The sequence below is a fragment of the Danio rerio genome, chromosome 14, assembly GCF_052040795.2.
Source record: "Danio rerio strain M-AB ecotype USA chromosome 14, GRCz13ab, whole genome shotgun sequence".
Classification (NCBI taxonomy): Eukaryota; Metazoa; Chordata; class Actinopteri; order Cypriniformes; family Danionidae; genus Danio; species Danio rerio.
This window is the reverse complement of record NC_141034.1, coordinates 48,479,491-48,498,082: the sequence shown is the minus strand read 5'-3', so window position 1 is coordinate 48,498,082 and position 18,592 is coordinate 48,479,491. Positions and strand designations below refer to the sequence as shown.

The 18,592-nt window shown below is 33.5% G+C and overlaps 1 protein-coding gene across 9 annotated transcripts in view; it reads right to left on the bottom strand.

The window, feature by feature from the left end:
• Nucleotides 1-18,592, bottom strand: part of si:ch211-170a17.1 — an 830,126-nt gene that overhangs the window by 385,545 nt on the left and 425,989 nt on the right. For 6 of the 9 annotated variants that reach the window (XR_015507870.1, XR_015507871.1, XR_015507872.1 and 3 more), the window contains exon 3: nt 244-341. The gene's annotated coding sequence lies outside the window, so the exon portion shown is untranslated. Of the gene's footprint in view, nt 1-243; nt 342-9,685; nt 9,846-18,592 lie in introns of those variants that run through there. The other 3 variants (XR_015507873.1, XR_015507875.1, XM_087282059.1) reach the window with 2 other exon arrangements.

The following is an 18,592-nucleotide window of genomic DNA, read 5'->3' as shown; positions in this document are numbered from 1 at the left end:
CAGCAATAATACCATCAGATACATATTACTACCTTAGGACAAAAAAATTGCAACAATGATGTGAAAATGAATCATTTGTGTGTGTGCAAGGCATAAAAGTAAAATGTATGCAAGCATAAAAATAACCAGCTCCGTGGAGAGGCCTGAAAGTTCTCTCACATCACCACCACCAGGCCATCTATAATGCCGACTCCTGACTTTCACCCATCTACAAAACCTCCGTACAATTAAAATGCATCTTACCTGTCAGGCCTTCCGAATACAGATGCCAACGCGTGGGATGATTTCTTATATTTTTCGCTCGCGGAAGACCGCTGCAACAGCAGAATTCACAGCAGGATCTGCAAATGAGATAAACGACAGAAGCTATTCATCTTACAATGCTTAAAAAATAACAAGCAGATTAATGTGCTTCATCTACAAATTCATCTGACTCTGACATGGATGAACATATTGTGGTATTCGCTGACTTGAGAAGCTTCTGGACAGCGAGGAGACATCTGACCATATGTATTGCCTCAAAGCCACGCTGCCTAATGGTTTTCCAGGGAAAACTACAGCGTTCTCCTGCTGTTTCATTAAAGCGTTGTATCTTCCGGCTCAGCGAGTGAACTATACTGTTATGCCATCTGTAAGAGATGCTGCTCGGGCCTTAGGCAGGGTTTGGGTTAATAAGCGACCCTAAACCACAACAGACAGTTTTATTTAGCATTTATCTTGTCTACATATAAAAAGGAACAAGTGGCACCTGGCCCATGAGCACAGATTGACTTCTAGGGGTCCCTGAATAAGGTGTTTAATTTAATTGGCCTTGTAACGAGGTGGTTTAAAAGTTTAAAAGATGAAACTGATTATCTGGATATTGAGTCAGAGTTTATGGCGGGTCCTGTACTTTTAAGTTAATCTGTGTGTAAGGCTCATGTCTGTTTAGCACAAACAGGAGAATTATAAATTAAAATAAAATAAAATAAAATAAAATAAAATAAAAAATAAATGAATAAAATAATTCAGACATTGTGATTCAAATGTGAATAAAATGTGAGTAAATAAAACAATTTTAATTATAAAAACAATTTTGAACATAAAAAATCAGAGGAAACAAAATATAATCCATACATACTTGTGATCAAATTTTGAATACAAGGAAGTAGTAAAATAAAAATTAAATTAAATTTAAAAACCCATACATACTTTTTTTTTCAAATTTAAATAAAATAAAATGATTACAGGGGTATTTTTTTAGGTAATTGCACCTCGAAAATAAATAAATAAATAAAATATAAGGAAAAAATCAGAACTACTTTTGACTCAAATTTGAGAATAAAAAAGTAGCAAAACACAATACAATAAAATAAAATAATAACAGAGACAACATTTATTTTTAAATTTAATGTGAATAAAAAAATGCAGAGGGGACTACAATTTGAATTTAAGGAAGCAGAGACAATAAATAAATACAATTCTGATAAGTTTGGTTCAAAATTGAATATGAAGAAATTCAATAAAATAATAAGAGATAATTGCAGTCCAAACTTAAATATGAGTAAAAATACAGAGGTATTTGAATTTAAGAAAGCAGAGGAAATAAAACAAAAAAATAAAAAATAAATAAATAAATTAATTAATTAATAAAATAAAATAAAATAAAATAAAATAAAATAAAATAAAATAAAATAAAATTAAATTAAATTAAATTAAATTAAATTAAATTAAATTAAATTAAATTAAATTAAATTAAAACAATCCAGATATACTTGTAATTAAACTTTAAATAAAATAAAAGACATATAATTCTATTTAAATCTCAAATATGAGTGAAAAAATACAAATTTATTTGAAAATGAAAAAGCTAATAAAATAAAATCCAGCCAAACTCGTGATTCTAATTTAAATATAATAAACTACAATAATTAAATTTAATAGGAGAAGATAAAATAAAATGAATGTGATTTAAATTTGAATATAAGGAACTACAATAATAAAATAATATAAAACAAAACAAACTGTGATTTGTTAGAAAAAAAATTGTAAAGGAAATACATTAAATATAAAGTGCAATTCCAGCTATAAGCAGTGTTATTAAGTAATCCTAAAGTTTTATGGCTGGTTGTATAGTGCAAAGTTATTTCCTGCCATGTGATAGCCCATAACTGTTTACCACAAACTGGCCTTACAAAGACAGAATGAGGAAATTCTCCTGAGAAATCCCCGGTGTAATGTTTTCCATGAGGTTATCTCCCATGTCAGCCGCTAACTACCTAGCGTTCCCTTCGCCACCGTCAATCTTATGATTATGCTGGGTGGTCTATATATGCACAGCTTGCCTTTTGCATCAGGGGGGAGAAGAACTGTTTGAGGCAAGAATATGGAATGGGATCATTATGGAGAGAAACAACTCCACAGCAAATATCTATTTCAATCAGCGACTAGATGCGGAGGTTATCGATCAAAAACCCACCATCATGCGTACCACTTACTTCCAATTGAGTGCCATTTTCCAGCAGAGGACTGAAAACGAATATATGCGGCAACGCTTGCTTATGGTTTCGAGCATTTCTCAAACCTCAGGATTATGAAGATTAAAGTATATTGCAATGAGAGAGACATTCAATTGCATGCCAGCACTGCCACTCAATATAGAGGATTGATAGGTTCCTCCAGAGCTGGCATTTACATTTTCTAGAGTTAAGAGTGATCGACTTTCATTGCTATGAGCGAGAATTGGTTGTATTGTAATAGGAATGGAGATAAAATATGTGGATGAAGGCAGAAAGTTAGCTTTAGTTCAATTGACACCCATCCAACTTACTGGAACACACACAGACACACACTTGAATATATATGGTTTATGAGGACTCTCTATAAACATAATGTATTTTATACTGTAAAAACTACTCATTATGGCTTTACCATACCCCTACCTCTAAACCTCACCCTGTGACAAATTTTGCATTTCAAAAACGCCATAAAATTATTTTTTTTAAAAGCATTTTTAATTACAAGGACACATGGCATGTACTCATAAACCATCTTATTAGAGTACATCTACGTCATGTCCATGTCGTCATGCAAATTCATCCTCACTAACGACATAAACTAGGACATACACACACAAATTAATAAATTCAAATTAAATTTATAAATTTTATAATTTTTTACAATATTTACAAATTTTTATAATATAAATTTGTCACAGCGTTCTGTTTACAATGTCTATAATAATATATCAGATTGTATTATATATATATATATATATATATATATATATATATATATATATATATATATATATATTTGTGTGTGTGTGTGTGTGTATAATATAATTATTAGCCACTCTGATTTATTAGCCCCCATTTATTTTCCCCCAATTTCTGTTTAACAGAGAGAAGACTTATTCAACACATTTTTAAACATAACAGTTTTAATAACTCATAACTGATTTGTTTTATCTTTGCTATGATGCAAGCAAATAATATTTGACTAGATATTTTTTCAAGACACTTCTAGACAGTTTAAAATGACTTTTAAAGGCTTAACTGGGTTAATTAGGTTAACTAGACAGGTTAGGGTAATTAGGCAAGTTATTATATTATGATGGTTTGTTCTGTAGACTGTTGAAGAAAAAAAATAGGTTAAAGGGGCTAATCATTTTGTCCTTAAAATGGCGTTTAATAATTTAATAACTGCTTTGACTCTAGCTTAAATAAAACAAATTAGACTTTCTGCAGAAGAAAAAAAATTATCAGACATACTGTGAAAATATCTTTGCTCTGTTAAACATAATTTGGGGAATATTTATAAAAACAAAAAAAATCAAATGGGGGCTAATAAATCTGACTTCAACTGTGTATATGTATACTGTATATATACATGCACACAGGTACAGTATGTTTGTTTGTGTGTGTGTTCCAATAAGCTGGGTGGCTGGGAATTTAACTCCAGCTTTACAACTTTCTGATTTCATTCACATAATTTATCCACATTCCTGTTACAACAATACAACCAATTCCAATCAGTGGATAAAGATGATATAAATATTACTTTTTTTTTTTTTTTTTTTTTTTGTGTGTGTGTGATTGTTTGTGATGTTTACATGTAATGTTAAAGCATCTGTGGCCAGTATTTCTTTTTTTATTATTTGTATTTTTTTTATTAAAGTTAATTTTATTTCATTTATTTTATTCACTCATTCAATAATACTAGTATATTACAATGTTTTTGAGATAATGTCATTAATTAACACTGTTATTTAGCAAAAATGCATTTATTAATCATAGAAATAATTTTAAAAAAATGCAAAAGTCACATGTTTGTACACTATATGGATATACTGACAAAATTGTAAAAATGTCCCGGTATTTAAAGTCATGGTCATTACATGCAACCTTGATAAAGAATAACTACTGAGAGATTTCAGCTGCTGTCTGGATTTTCTAAACCTTTCTTCCTTTGTGTTCAAATTTTTTTTTTCCTTGAAAAAAAAAATGTAAAAAAATAAATAAAAATTTAAGTCAACGACACCTTTAAATATGTTTTCTGGGAAAAATGGTGACGTGTTGAATGCTTTTTCCCCCCACTGAATATAATAAATGTTTTATCTATTATTATGATACAGTTATTCAGAGTCTCTATCCTCAGCCTTACTCTTAACCTAACCACTTCATAACAACATATAAAGGGAAGAAAAAAAAATCCCAGTACTGAGTTGCGACTGGAAAAAAAAAACTGGAAAAAACATTTTTACTGGTTTAAAACATATTATTTTCCCACTGCACCATGACTGTATTCTGTACTGTACATTATTTCTGTTAAGTGACAAGACTTTTGTCTAAGCAAAGTCAGACCTCACAGTCCTATTTACATAATTCAAGACCAAGGCATGATCATATTTTATTTCGGTAAAATAAGCATAATCCATAGGCCTTTGCCTTTCATATAAGCCATTTCTGAAAGCAAATAAAGTCAAGTTATTAATTGTTGTTCCTAAAACTTGGATAAGCAACAAGACTTTTGTCAGGTATTGTATGTGTTGCAACCACACTACAAATACCAATAGTATGAGACCATTTTAGAAAATGCAAGAGATTGAAACCCAGCCACAGGAAATGACAAAGAGTCTCTTCCTGTACCACAGAGTTGATGGCCGTCTCTGGAAGCTGTCAGCAGGTCATCAGTTCGGGACTCTCAGTGGCTTTAAGGCCTTTAGAGGGCTTTGGAGGCAGACAGGGAACGCCTGAGATCGATTCAGTACAGAAATAAAAAAACTGCCCGGCACTAGAGGATAAGTCATAGAAGACACCATAAGCCTACTACGCTCAAGAGAGTATAGCCTACTCATATCCACCCAACCTAAATATACTGGTTTCTTCTCTGGATCAACCATATAGTGGTCATCGAGGTCAAAGCCAGTCCTTTTTCTGGTTATACGAACAGAAAACGAAAAGGTCTTTCCTGTGTTACAATTCCTAGGGTGGGCGTTAGGAGATGAAATGTGCTTCTTGTAAATGACTTGTGAACATCCTCCTTTTTTTTCATCCCTTCTTCCCACCCACGAGCAAGAGTAAATCCACCGTGTGAGGATTTGCAAGGCTGCTAAAGAGAGTGCAAACGAGAGAGAGAGCCACGTGGAAATCAAGGAGGATTAATTAGAGCACAGACCTAATGAGGATCCTCATAGGAGCGGACATTATCGAAGGAGCAAACGCGTTTAGCTACCTTACAAAAGAAGAGGGGGAAGGGGGAATTGGAAAAGGAAGAGGAGAAACGAGAAGAAAGAAAACGGGGAAATTGCCTCTTTTGTTTAGAAAATAGACTCTTGCAAATGCCAAAGGTATAAGATGGAGTCTGGTACAAAAAAAGCATTTGATACAGTATATATGAGAGTAGAGCTTTTGATACTTGAAGCAGTGTTGGGGAAATGCATTGGAAGTAACATGAGTTACGTAATAACATTACTTTTCTAAATAACAAGTAAGGTAACATATTACTCAAAAATTAGGTTGTAATATTTGAGTTATTTATTAGTTTAAAGGGCACCTATTTTACCCCTTTTTCAAGATTTAAGGGTGCTTTCACATCTGTGGTTCGCTTTATTTGGTCTGGACCAAAGCCAATAAATGAAACATTGTAGCATTTTCTTCTGTCTTTGGATTTTTTTCAGGTCACACTAATCGCTTTGGTCCGAACCAGTTTAAGGGTGCTTTCACACCTGTGAATCGATATAGTTGTTCCGAAACAGAGATTACAATTGTTACATTGTTGCTCTTTGCTCTTGGAGCGGTTCGCTTTCACACTGCAAAGTTTCTAAACGGACCAAAAGAGCTAAAACAAGTCACGTGCGAGTAAACTCTCCTCACATTGGTCAGAGTGTCAGGGTTTATTTTGCAGCGTCCTGCTCAGCTGTCAGGAGAGGTGGTGGTTTGGTGGTGATTGACAGGGTGCGCGCGCGCGACATGTCTGAGGAGAGACGCGGTGGGGAGGGGTGAAAAGGGTGCGCGACGATGCCTATTTGAGGGAGGGAGAGGCAAGATTACCGGGAGATCATCACTCGTTTGCGGGCATCCGGAGACTCGCGAAACTTCCCGCCCTACTCATAATTCTCTCTTCATATAGCCGTAAGCCTATTACATATCCATAAAACACTGTGATATAACCGCGCTCGGATCAGATCGCTTTCTCACTGCAATCGAACCGCTCCAGGGTTCGTTTCAATCGAGCCGAGACCACCTCATTCAAGCGATCTCGGAGCGATTACTTTGGCGCGGAACAGAGCGCGATTGCCCTGTTCACATATGCCAATCGAACCGCGCTAACTGGGCAAACGAGATACGTTCCGAAACAAAAGTGTAGGTGTGAAAGCACCCTAAAATAACCTAAATGCTGGCAACTGATAAAATCCACATCACTAACATTGCCCAGATGTTGTTGAACATATTTCCTAAACTGCTTTTCGATTGGTCAGAATTCATGTGCGGGAAAATGCCAATGGAACTCCCGCAAGTAAACAAACCGAAAGACACTAAATGTCGCTTTTGACTATGGAGCTACGACTGCGCTGACAGATTGTATCCCTGCTCATAGTATACTATATAGCTAGTACACATCACTTTAGACGGACTATACATTTCAAGAATGAAGCGCATCTGCGGCTTGAAAACAATGTCTGAAAGCATTACAAATGATGAAAGCACATCGCTAGTAACTTTAGGAGAAGGCATGAATTCATTTAGCTAAACTGAGACATGATTATCTTCCAGAAATATTACCAACGATCCATCAGGTAATGTTTTTCCTTTTCTCTCTCTCTCTGGTAAAGTACTGTTGACAAATAATTTTTTTGAATCGAACTGCTCCAGGGTTCGTTTGAAAGCGTACCTATAGACCACCTCTTCAAGGAGTAAAAGGGTACATGCTAATATTGACTGATGTATGGATATCCGTTATGTTAATATGCAAAATAAATCTGATTTAACGTCCACAAACTGGTATTGAAGCATCTTCTTTTATAATTGTACTGACACACGGCTGTGGGGATAAAGACGGTAAAATTGCTGTAATTTATTACAAACATGCACTGATTTAAAAACGGGTTAAACTTGTAAAACTCATTCTTGATCACATTTGATGATGATTGATGATCACAGAGAGCTGAACAGATCTTTTAATTCCAGTTGCTTTGCGCACGTGCTGTCTTGATGATATGATTACAGGTTACTACGGAGACATGTTAATATGCAGCTGTCAATCAAGTCGGTGGGGAAAACCGCACTACTTTGTCACATTGCAGTCAGCCTCAAAATGGGAGGGATTTGAATCATATTTTAACGTCAGGAAATTAAAAAAAAGGAGACTTATTGTTTTTCTATCACTCCAATATGACTGTGGACACACTATAGCTACAGGTCTGTCCAAACACCTTGCAAAATATTATTTTCAGCATAGGTGCTCTTTAATTAGCTTTAAAAAAAAGTTAGTTAAGCAAATTTAGTTTGTTCCTTTAGGGGACAGACAGAAACCAACATGGCAGGCCAGAGCCTTACATTTCTGTGAGTATTATCTGCCAAGTATTCTCATTATTTTGAAAACACTGAACAAAAGGAAAAGGGGACTGTCTCAATGGAAAGTGATTTACTCAACTAATAAGACAAAAGTAGAAAAGTAGCAAACACATTACTTTAAACTTTCATTAAAGTGCAGCATGTATACCTCTGGAGTTAGGAAGTTCTCTGAAGATAACATAATCCTAAATTATTATTATTATTATTATTATTATTTAAGTAATTGAAGGTTATACTGTCTGTAGTTAACTGCAGTGCTCCTCTTTAAAAAAAAAAAAAAAAAAAAAAAGTTCTGAAAGAGATCAAGCCTCAGCCAGGTAAGAATAACAGGGTTCATACAAATTTTACTGCTAAAATTTCATGATTTTTTAAGACTTTCAAGTAAATTTTTCAGACCTAATGTTTTATGCAATGTCTACATATATAATTATATTAGATTATATTAATTATATTAATGTAAAATTTATTTAGATAATGCTTACAGCACTAATAATTTGAGAGTATGTGATTGGCCAAGGACAGAAAAGAAGTAAAGACAACTGACCTATATTCAAATATACAGATATCTGTTTTTTATGACTGCTCCAAAACTTTGTGGGTTTTTCTGATTTTCCTAAACTTTTCCAGGCTTGGTAAATGCCATGTCGAAATTCCATGACTTTTCAGGTTTTCCATGACTGTATGAACCCTAGAATAGGTAATGCAAAAGTAATCCGAAAGTAACATAGCACATTACACATAAGTAATGCAAATAATTAATTAAATAGTTAATTTTGGGGAGTAACTCAATATTTTAATGCATTACTTTTAAGAGTAACTTTCCCCAACACTGCTTGAAACTAGTGGTAATTGGTATCTTGGACTTATCTTTTTCTTACTGCTCATGATTTCCCCAGGGTTAACAGTTAATTCAGGATTCATACGTATTCATATTTTCTTACTGTACAACATTTAATCTTGAGTAAATGTTCTTATATTAGTAATGTCAGTTACATTAGGTGTATTCTCATACTTTCCTTTTCACAAGGGTAAAATAATTAAGATAATCAAATAGGCAATTTGACTCACAACATGCATTTGTAATATGTTTTTTTATTATTATTATTAAATATATTTAGGCCTACATGACGTTCCTTGTGGCCTTATAGTATAACGTATACAATGGATAAAATCAAATGTCCTATAAACAGATTCAGTCATGAATCAAAATAATGAATCAAAAAAGGTTCATCCAGTATTTTTAAATAAAATCTGCAACCTTCAACAAATACGTGAAGTAGTTGGCGTCATAGATCTGTGCTTTTGGTAATTTTGCATTTAAATCTGAAAATAGTGTCCAGGCATTAATGTAAATACTTGACGTTGGTTAATTTTTCCTCACTTTTTTCCATCTTTTAAAATTGAAGCGTCACAATAGAAATCAAGTCAGGTCATAAAATAAACATGTAACTTTAAAAACTGTTCGTCTTTCTAACCACAAACATAGGAGCACCAATTTAAAATGCTTGACTAAATTAATATTTGGATTAAGAATCATCCACGAACAGTGCCTCAGGTAATCACAGAGCATGCTTAGTTAGTACAACACCTGCATTCAATAAATAACACGTTGATATTGAACAACCTACTTTTTATACTCCATTCGGTCCATTTTCACTCCACTACTAGTGCTAGTAGGGTTTTAAGCACCAATGTGAGGTTGTTGTCGAACGAATGAATCGGCGTTTTGAAAGAACTGTTTGGATCATTGATATATGATTCACTTATTATATGACTCCCACATTTGTCGCCACCTGGAGGTGTAACTATGTAACACAGAGAGATAGTCATTGAAAGGAATGAATGAATGAATAAATGAATGAATGAATGAATGAATGAATGAATGAATGAATGAATGAATGAATGAATGAATGAATGAATGAATGATGGATGGATGGATATATTGATTGATTTAAATGGATAAATAGATGAATGGATGGATGGGTGAATGGATGGTTGGGTGGATTTAGATAAACAAATAGACGATTGAATGGATAAATACATTAATGTATTGAATGGTATAAAATAAAGAGACGGATGGATTTAGATGGTTGATGGATGGATATTATGAATGGATGTATGGACAAAAATGATGTATGGATGGATGGAGGGATGGATGGATAGAATTATGATAAATGGATGGATGGAAACTGGATGAGAGGATAAATGGATAGATGATAAATAGATGGATGGTCGGATTTGGATATATAAATAGATGGATGGATGTATGAATGGGTGGATGGATGGATTTATGATAAATGGATAAAAAACAGATGAGTGGATAAAAAGATAGATGATAAATGCTTGGATGGATGGATGGATGAATGGATGGATCGATAAATCGATGGATGGATGGATGGATGGATGATGGAGAGATGGATGGATGGATGGATGGATGGATGGATGGATGGATGGATGGATGGATGGATGGATTTATGGTAAATGGATCTACAGTATGGAACATGAATGAGTGGATTGATGGATGGATGGATGGATGGATGGATGGATGGATGGAAGGATAGATGAACAGAAGGATGGATTGACTTGAATGGATAAATTGATAAACTTATGGATGGATGAATGGATGGATGGACGGAAGGATGGATATATTTAAATGTATAAATAAATAAATGGATCAATGGATAGGTGGATGGATGCTAGATTTGGATGTAGGAATGATAAATAGATGGATGTGTGGATGGTTATATGATAAAGAGATGGATGGATGGATGGATGGATGGATGGATGGATGGATGGATGGATGGATAGATGGATGGATGGATGGATGTATAAAAAATTGAAGGATGGATGGATGAATAAATGATTGAACACAATTGGTTGTTTTAAAAATTCTTTGCTCACATTGTGTTCTCCATCAGCCTCCTCTTTCAGACGTGAGCACTGCTTTCAGTTGTCGTTTGATATTTGTCTACCTATCATTCACCAATTAGGAAGGAGTGTGTTTCTGTGCGTCTGTTTCCTTCCTCAACGTCTTTGTCGCTTTCATCTTTTATTTCCATCTCCCGGCTCCACTTTTGTTCATAGTAGCACTAATAAAATCCCAGCTCTTTATCCTATCAAAGCTTAGCCACCTTTGTGTTTCCATTATTGAGCAATAGATGAGTAAGCAAACACTCGCCCCCTCGTCTGCCTGGAGAAATGTAAAAAAAATAAAATAAACACATTTTGTCTGTTTTATGGCATGATTACAATCGATTCCCTCCTCCGTTTGATTAGTTTCACATTGAAAAGCTCTGTTAGCAGTTATTATTGCGAGTGCTTTGTAAGACAGCATCATGTTGTTGGTGAAAGCCTACACTTGCATCAGCAGAGATTTGGAAGAGAGTTAATGGGATTGTCTGCAGAATCCCTTTTCTCTGTGTGTGTGTTAAAACTGCATTAGTAACTCGAGAGTAACCCTGTGGTTGGCTTTAAGAGCGAAACTCCATGCAAGGTAGGTGTTTAGTTGAAGCAAGCAGAATACTACACCTCTACTGTGTACTTATTGACAATGTAACAGTCTCTGTTTGATGTAAATAAACACCATTCTTGTGTGTAATCTATCAAATCCAGTAAAACAAATCTAAATAACATATACATTTTTTAAATTTTGAAGAATCTTTGTGTGTTAAAACTGCATAAGCAACCAACTTAGGTTCATTCAGAAAACGTTTCCATATACATTTCTGGAGATCGCAAATTATGTAGCCAAAGGTACGTATGGCTGCATTTTGTCTTTAAAATGAACCTTACTCAGCTTACCATTTTGTCCAGTGGCTCACCATGTATGTCGACAGCATTGAGACACAGTAATTGCAAGTAGGCTACTGTAACCAGGGGAGTGACACTGACAACAGAAGTGCAGATCCACATGCAGGTTTAGTAGAATGGTCAGGCAAACAGTGGTCAATACAGGAGCAAACCAATGTATGAGGGCAATCCAGAGTCGTAGTCAAAAGGCAGGCAGAGGGTCATAGGCACGCAGCAATTTAGGCAATTTTATTTATTTTTTTATTTTATTTTATTTTATTTTATTTTATTTAACATTTTTTTTTTACACAGTACTGCAGTTGACTTGATTTAAGTGGAGCCAACTCAAAAAGCTGTACAGCAAGCTGCCTTACAATTTTAACTTGTTATTAAAAAAAAAAAAAAAAAAAAAAAGTTATTTGGTTTCTTTTTTCTGTGAATAACTACTGTAAAATAGGTTTTAACCAATATTGCTTGTATCGCGCAGTATAGAATCACATAACTATTAGTTTAATGGTTAAATCCACCTCTCTGTTTCTGCACTTTCAGGGGCTAAATACTCAGTGTTTAATCTTTAGTATTTAGTCATGATTTTTTTTTTCATCAGTATGGGAAGTATGGGAAGTGTATGTTCGAAATATTAAGAAATAAAGCAAAAAAAAGGAAGATAATAGGAAGATAATGTATTTTTTAATAATTATTTTATTTAAATTAATGGATGGATGGACGGACGGACGGACGGACGGACGGACGGACGGACGGACGGACAGGCAGGCAGGCAGGCAGGCAGGCAGGCAGGCAGGCAGGCAGGCAGGCAGACAGACAGACAGACAGACAGACAGACAGACAGACAGACAGACAGACAGACAGACAGACAGACAGACAGACAGACAGATAGATAGATAGATAGATAGATAGATAGATAGATAGATAGATAGATAGATAGGTAAATAGATAGATTTACTGTTTTTTTGTTTGTTTACTTTACGGTGTATACAGTAAAATATGTTTTGACCCATCATGCTTGTATTGCACTGTATAGGATCACATTAAACGGTTAAATGCACCTCTGTTTCTGCACATTCAGTGGTGGAGTGTTTAGCAGATCTTACGTCTTATTTCAATTAAACCTTGCTTGTTTCACTGTCCATGAAGTATGGTCTGCTGTTTCCTTTTTGCACACACTAATGGACATGCCTACAGGCAAACAAGCCTTTTCCCTTATCTCTCTCGTTTACTTATAATCTGAACAAAAACATTCATTTTGTAGGGAGAAAAATACAACATAAAGCCTGAGTTAATTAACATTTAATAAACATTCAAGCAAGCCTATTATCTCATTCAAGGCTTAACCAAGAGAAAATGGGTCGCGAGCTTCCTGTTTTTAAACACACGCTTGCTTATTTGTGAGTTTCAGATGAGCACATATCACTTAATTTACCTTAGTAAACATTTTAACACAAATGCTTCCGTTTTTATTAAGGCACATTTTAGTCTAATTAGTTGTCTCACAACATTCCACATAATGAAAATCCATGTTTTCAGTCGAAGCTGAAACAAAATCGTTGCTATTTACACCAAACAGAAACTGTTACATTGTCGATAAGTACACAGTAGAGGTGTAATATTTGGCTTGCTTCAACTAAACGCATACCTTCCATTGATAAATGGATTTTCACTTATCTTAAAGCCAACCACAGGGCTACTCTAGAGTTACTAATGCCGTTTTAACGAGCGTGATCTCACAAGAAAACATAAGTATATTACGTTTTGTCAGCTTAGTGGCTAATTCATACCAATTTGTATGAGTTCAGTCGTATGATAATGTCTGATTTTAAAGAGGAGGCGTGGCAGCCAACCCCGCCCCTAAACCCAACTGTCATTGGGTGCTGAGCAAATCATACTAGTTACGAATTGCTGTGAGATTGCATTGGTTTTAACTAACAGACAGAAAAAGGATTCTGCAGACAATCCCATTAACTCTCTTCCAAATCTTAAAATGCACTGTAAAAAATGCTGGGTTTTACACAATTAATTTGTCTTGGGATATCATAAAAGAATTAAGTTAACTTATTTGTTTTTACAAATTTATTTGGATTAAACATAAAACAATTACAATCAAAAAAAAAAAATCTACAGTTGAAGTCAGAATTATAAGCCCCCCTTTAATTTATTATTATTTTTTTCCAAATGATGTTTAACAAAGCAAGAACATTTTCACAGTAAGTCTTATTTGTTTTATAGAATAAAAGCAGTTTTTTATATATATATATATATATTTTATATTATAAATATCTATCTATCTATCTATCTATCTGTCTGTCCGTCCGTCCGTCCGTCCGTCCGTCCGTCTGTCCGTCCGTCCATATATATATATATATATATATATATATATATATATATATATATATATATATATATATATAAATATCTATCTATTGTGGTGGTTTTTCCTTTCTTTAATAATCAGCACGGTCTGATGGTTTTGATTTCAGAAGAGTTCTTTTCTGTCGACAACAAAGGAGATTTTTCAGGAGACCCCCAGTAGCATCTCTGCCTGAAAATTCTGTCTCACTGATGTTCTGGCCTGCTTATATACTCTTTATACTCTATTTCGTAGCTGTTTTTTACATTTTTCTACATTTGTAACACAAGATCCCAACTAGTTTAAACCCCCCAACCCAAACCTGTTTACCATATATCTTATCTATCAATACTTAACTGTTTCCACATGTGTTGCTCTATTCTCATCCATCCCTTGTGACACCTTAGTTGTTTACTCAGGCCATCTCCCCTTTCTAACTCCACATAGTACCTTAATTCTTCTAATGGTATGTAAGTCTACAAGCAGATTATACACATACAATTTGAATATATAGATTAACTTCACACTTTAAAATCCACTTCACTATCTATCTATCTATCTATCTATCTATCTATCTATCTATCTATCTATCTATCTATCTATCTATCTATCTATCTATCTATCTATCTATCTATCTATCTATCTATCTATCTTACTATCTATCTATCTATCTATCTATCTATCTATCTATCTATCTATCTATCTATCTATCTATCTATCTATCTATCTATCTATCTATCTATCTATCTATCTATCTACCTACCTACCTACCTACCTACCTACCTACCTACCTACCTACCTACCTACCTACCTACCTACCTACCTACCTACCTACCTACCTACCTATCTATCTATCTATCTATCTATCTATCTATCTATCTATCTATCTATCTATCTATCTATCTATCTATCCATCCATCCATCCATCCATCCATCCATCCATCCATCCATCCATCCATCCATCCATCCATCCATCCATCCATATCTGTCGTTATATATTATCAATGGTAAAAACATTGCAAATTAACTTTTTAAAAAATGTTATATAATGCAGTATATTTCTCTTTTTTGCTTTCTTTCTTGATATTTTGAACATACACTTCCTGAAAATCTGATTTTAGCTGCAACATAAAGGGTCCATAGTCATTTATTTTTGCCATAAATTTTCCACATTCATGCGTGCAGGTCATTTTTTCCCCCACAACCCAGTAACACATTGGCACTTTCACAAACGTGTTAGCATTTCAACATTAAAGGTTTACGTTTATGCTTTGTTGGCTCTTTGTCTCCGTGGTCTTGTATAGTTTAACACCTACAGTGTCAGCGTGGATGCATGACGTTTGCTCATTAACGGCTGCTGCTGTTTCACACTGGAGTTGATTGTTTATGCTTTGTTATGTTCCTTGCTGCCTTTTTTCCCTCTGAAACTACACTCAACAATAAAATGGACACTCTTGGCTTTGATCCCATTGAATCTGCATGTTGTTGGCGGTTCACGCTGATGCGCTGCTGGCTGCTTCATTGTGCTGAACCACCTCTCTCTCTCTAACTGCAGCGTTGTGGCTTTTCATGGTGCGGTGACTCCAGCAGGCAGTGTTGTTTGGACATTTTCTCCCACTAGTGCTCGTTTGTTTGCATTGGTGGATTGCACACACGCTGCTCCACAACAGCACTATGAAGTCTACTCAAGCACTGTTTTTTTTTTTCCCCAAGCACATCATTTACACATTTGTATAGAAATACAAACACATGAACAGAGGTAGCTACACATTCATCCATTCATTCATTTTCCTTTGACTTAGTCTCTTATTTATCAGGGGTCACCACAGTGGAATGAACCGCCAACTATTCCAGCATATTTTTACACTGCGAATGCCAGCTGAAACCCAGCACTGTGTATCATATATATATATATATATATATATATATATATATATATATATATATATATATATATATATATATATATATATATATATATAAATTTTTTTTTTTGTAGTTTTGTTTTTATGAGTGTGTATTACAGCACAATAAGTTATTTAACACCTATACTCTACAGTTCAAAAGTTTTGGGTCAGTAAGGTTTTTAAATGTTTCAAAAAAGCTTATCCTGCTCAGCAAGGCTGCATTTATTTAATCAAAAATACAGTACAAATTGTAAAGTTTTGAAATGGTTTTGCACTATAAATTAACTGTTCGAAAGTAGTTTATAACTTAATTTAATCATTTATTCTAGTGATATTTAAAGCTGAATTTTCCGCTTCATTATTGTAGTTTTCAGAACCCGAAATCCTTTAGAAACCACTCTAATATGAATTATTATCATTATTATTATTATTATTATTATTAACAGTAATAGTATTAAAAACTATGACTGGAGTATTAATGCAACTTGAAACTAGGAAAGAAATTTTTCAAAAATTTAATGAAAAAATTTAACCATTTTTACATTTAACAAATGCCACCTTGATGAACAGAAAAAAATTTCTTTACAAAAAAAAAAAAAAAAAAACATTAAGGAAAATTGACCCCAAACTTTATTTAGGAGTATATTTAGATGTTATACACAGTCAAGCCAAAAAATATTTATAGCCCTTGTGTATAAATAGCTTTGGGCTTGACTTTATATATGGATTTGAAAAAAAAAAAAAAAAAAAAAATATATATATATATATATATATATATATATATATATATATATATATATATATATATTTAAATATCGATGCCAATATTTTTGTTTTGTTTATAGTTTTGTTTTTAAACAGGTAGAAAAATGCAAAGCTAAATTAATTTTAATACTAATAAATTACCATTCTTTGTTCATTTATTCATTTTTCTTCAGCTTAGTCTTTTTATTCATCAGAGGTCATCACAGTGGATTTAACCGCCAACTTATCCAGCATCTGTTTACACAGAGGATGCCTTTCCAGCTGCATTTCAGTACTGGAAAACACTCAAACACTACGGCCAGTTTAGTTTATTCATTCCACTAATAGCGCATGTTTTTAGACTGTTGGGGAAACAGGAGCACCAGGAGCAAATCCACATGGACATGGGGAAAACATGCAATCTCCAAACTGACCCAGCCATCACTTGAACCAACGACCTTCCTGCTGTGAGGAGACAGAGCTACCTACTTTGCCACCGTGAAGCCATGTAAATATCCAAAAAATCCATATAAGTTCAGTATATTTTACATTTCACTTATACAAACCGAAAAAGACTAATCTAATCTATAATCTAATCTAAAGATTTTGTTTTGAAAGCCGGTGGGTCACTGTATTTTTAACTGAATGACCAGTAAACAGAAAAACAAACAGTCATTCTGGACTAATGTGACAAAGAGTTGTAGGTAAACTATGCACTTCACTCAAAAGTAAACTCTTTTCTGCCCACAAAATATACATGACATCACATCCAAAGCAAGCAATAGTTCTGCCCAGACAAACATTCTGGATGGTCTAGGTCAAAAATGTCCTCTGTGATGGTCAAAAAAAAAAAGCCGTCCTAGGAGACTGTGTGCTCTTTACTGAGGAACGGGAAGAAACTCTAAAAGCCTGTAGAAAATGCCACAAAGGCATTTAAAAAAACATACAGAGGGAAAATCTCAGAACATGCTGGCTAAGCCACGGCGGCAAATAATGCTCAGAAGAATCACTGTGCCAGGTCATTTTATAGTTGTTGTTTTTTTTTTTAAGTCATTGAATTATTCAGCATCCATCAGTGTTTGAATGTTATACATGTTGACACATGCTGTTACTCTATTTACTGTCAACAGTTCATCAGTTATTATTCCCAGCATCATTTAAATCCAAATATCTTCTGTAACTGTTGTCTGTTTGCATAATAATAACAACAAGCAATAATAATAATAATAATAATAATAATAATAATAATAATAATAATAATAATAATGATGATTACAACAAAATCTACTAATAATGGTGATACTACTACTACTATTCTTCTACTAAACTACACTACTACAGCTATAACTGCAACTACTACAACAATTAATAATAATAATACTACCACTAATAATAATAATGATGATGATGATAATGATGATGATTACATCAAAATACGATAATAATGATGAAACAACTACTACTACAACAACTAATAATAATAATAATAATAATAATAATAATAATAATAATAATAATGATAATAATAATAATAATGATGATGATAATAATATTAATAATAATAATAATAATGATAATATTATTATTATTAATAATAATAATAATAATAATAATAATAATAATAATAATAATAATAATAATAATGATGATGATGATGATGATGATCATCATCATCATGATAATAATAATAATAATAATAATAATAATAATAATAATAATAATGATGATGA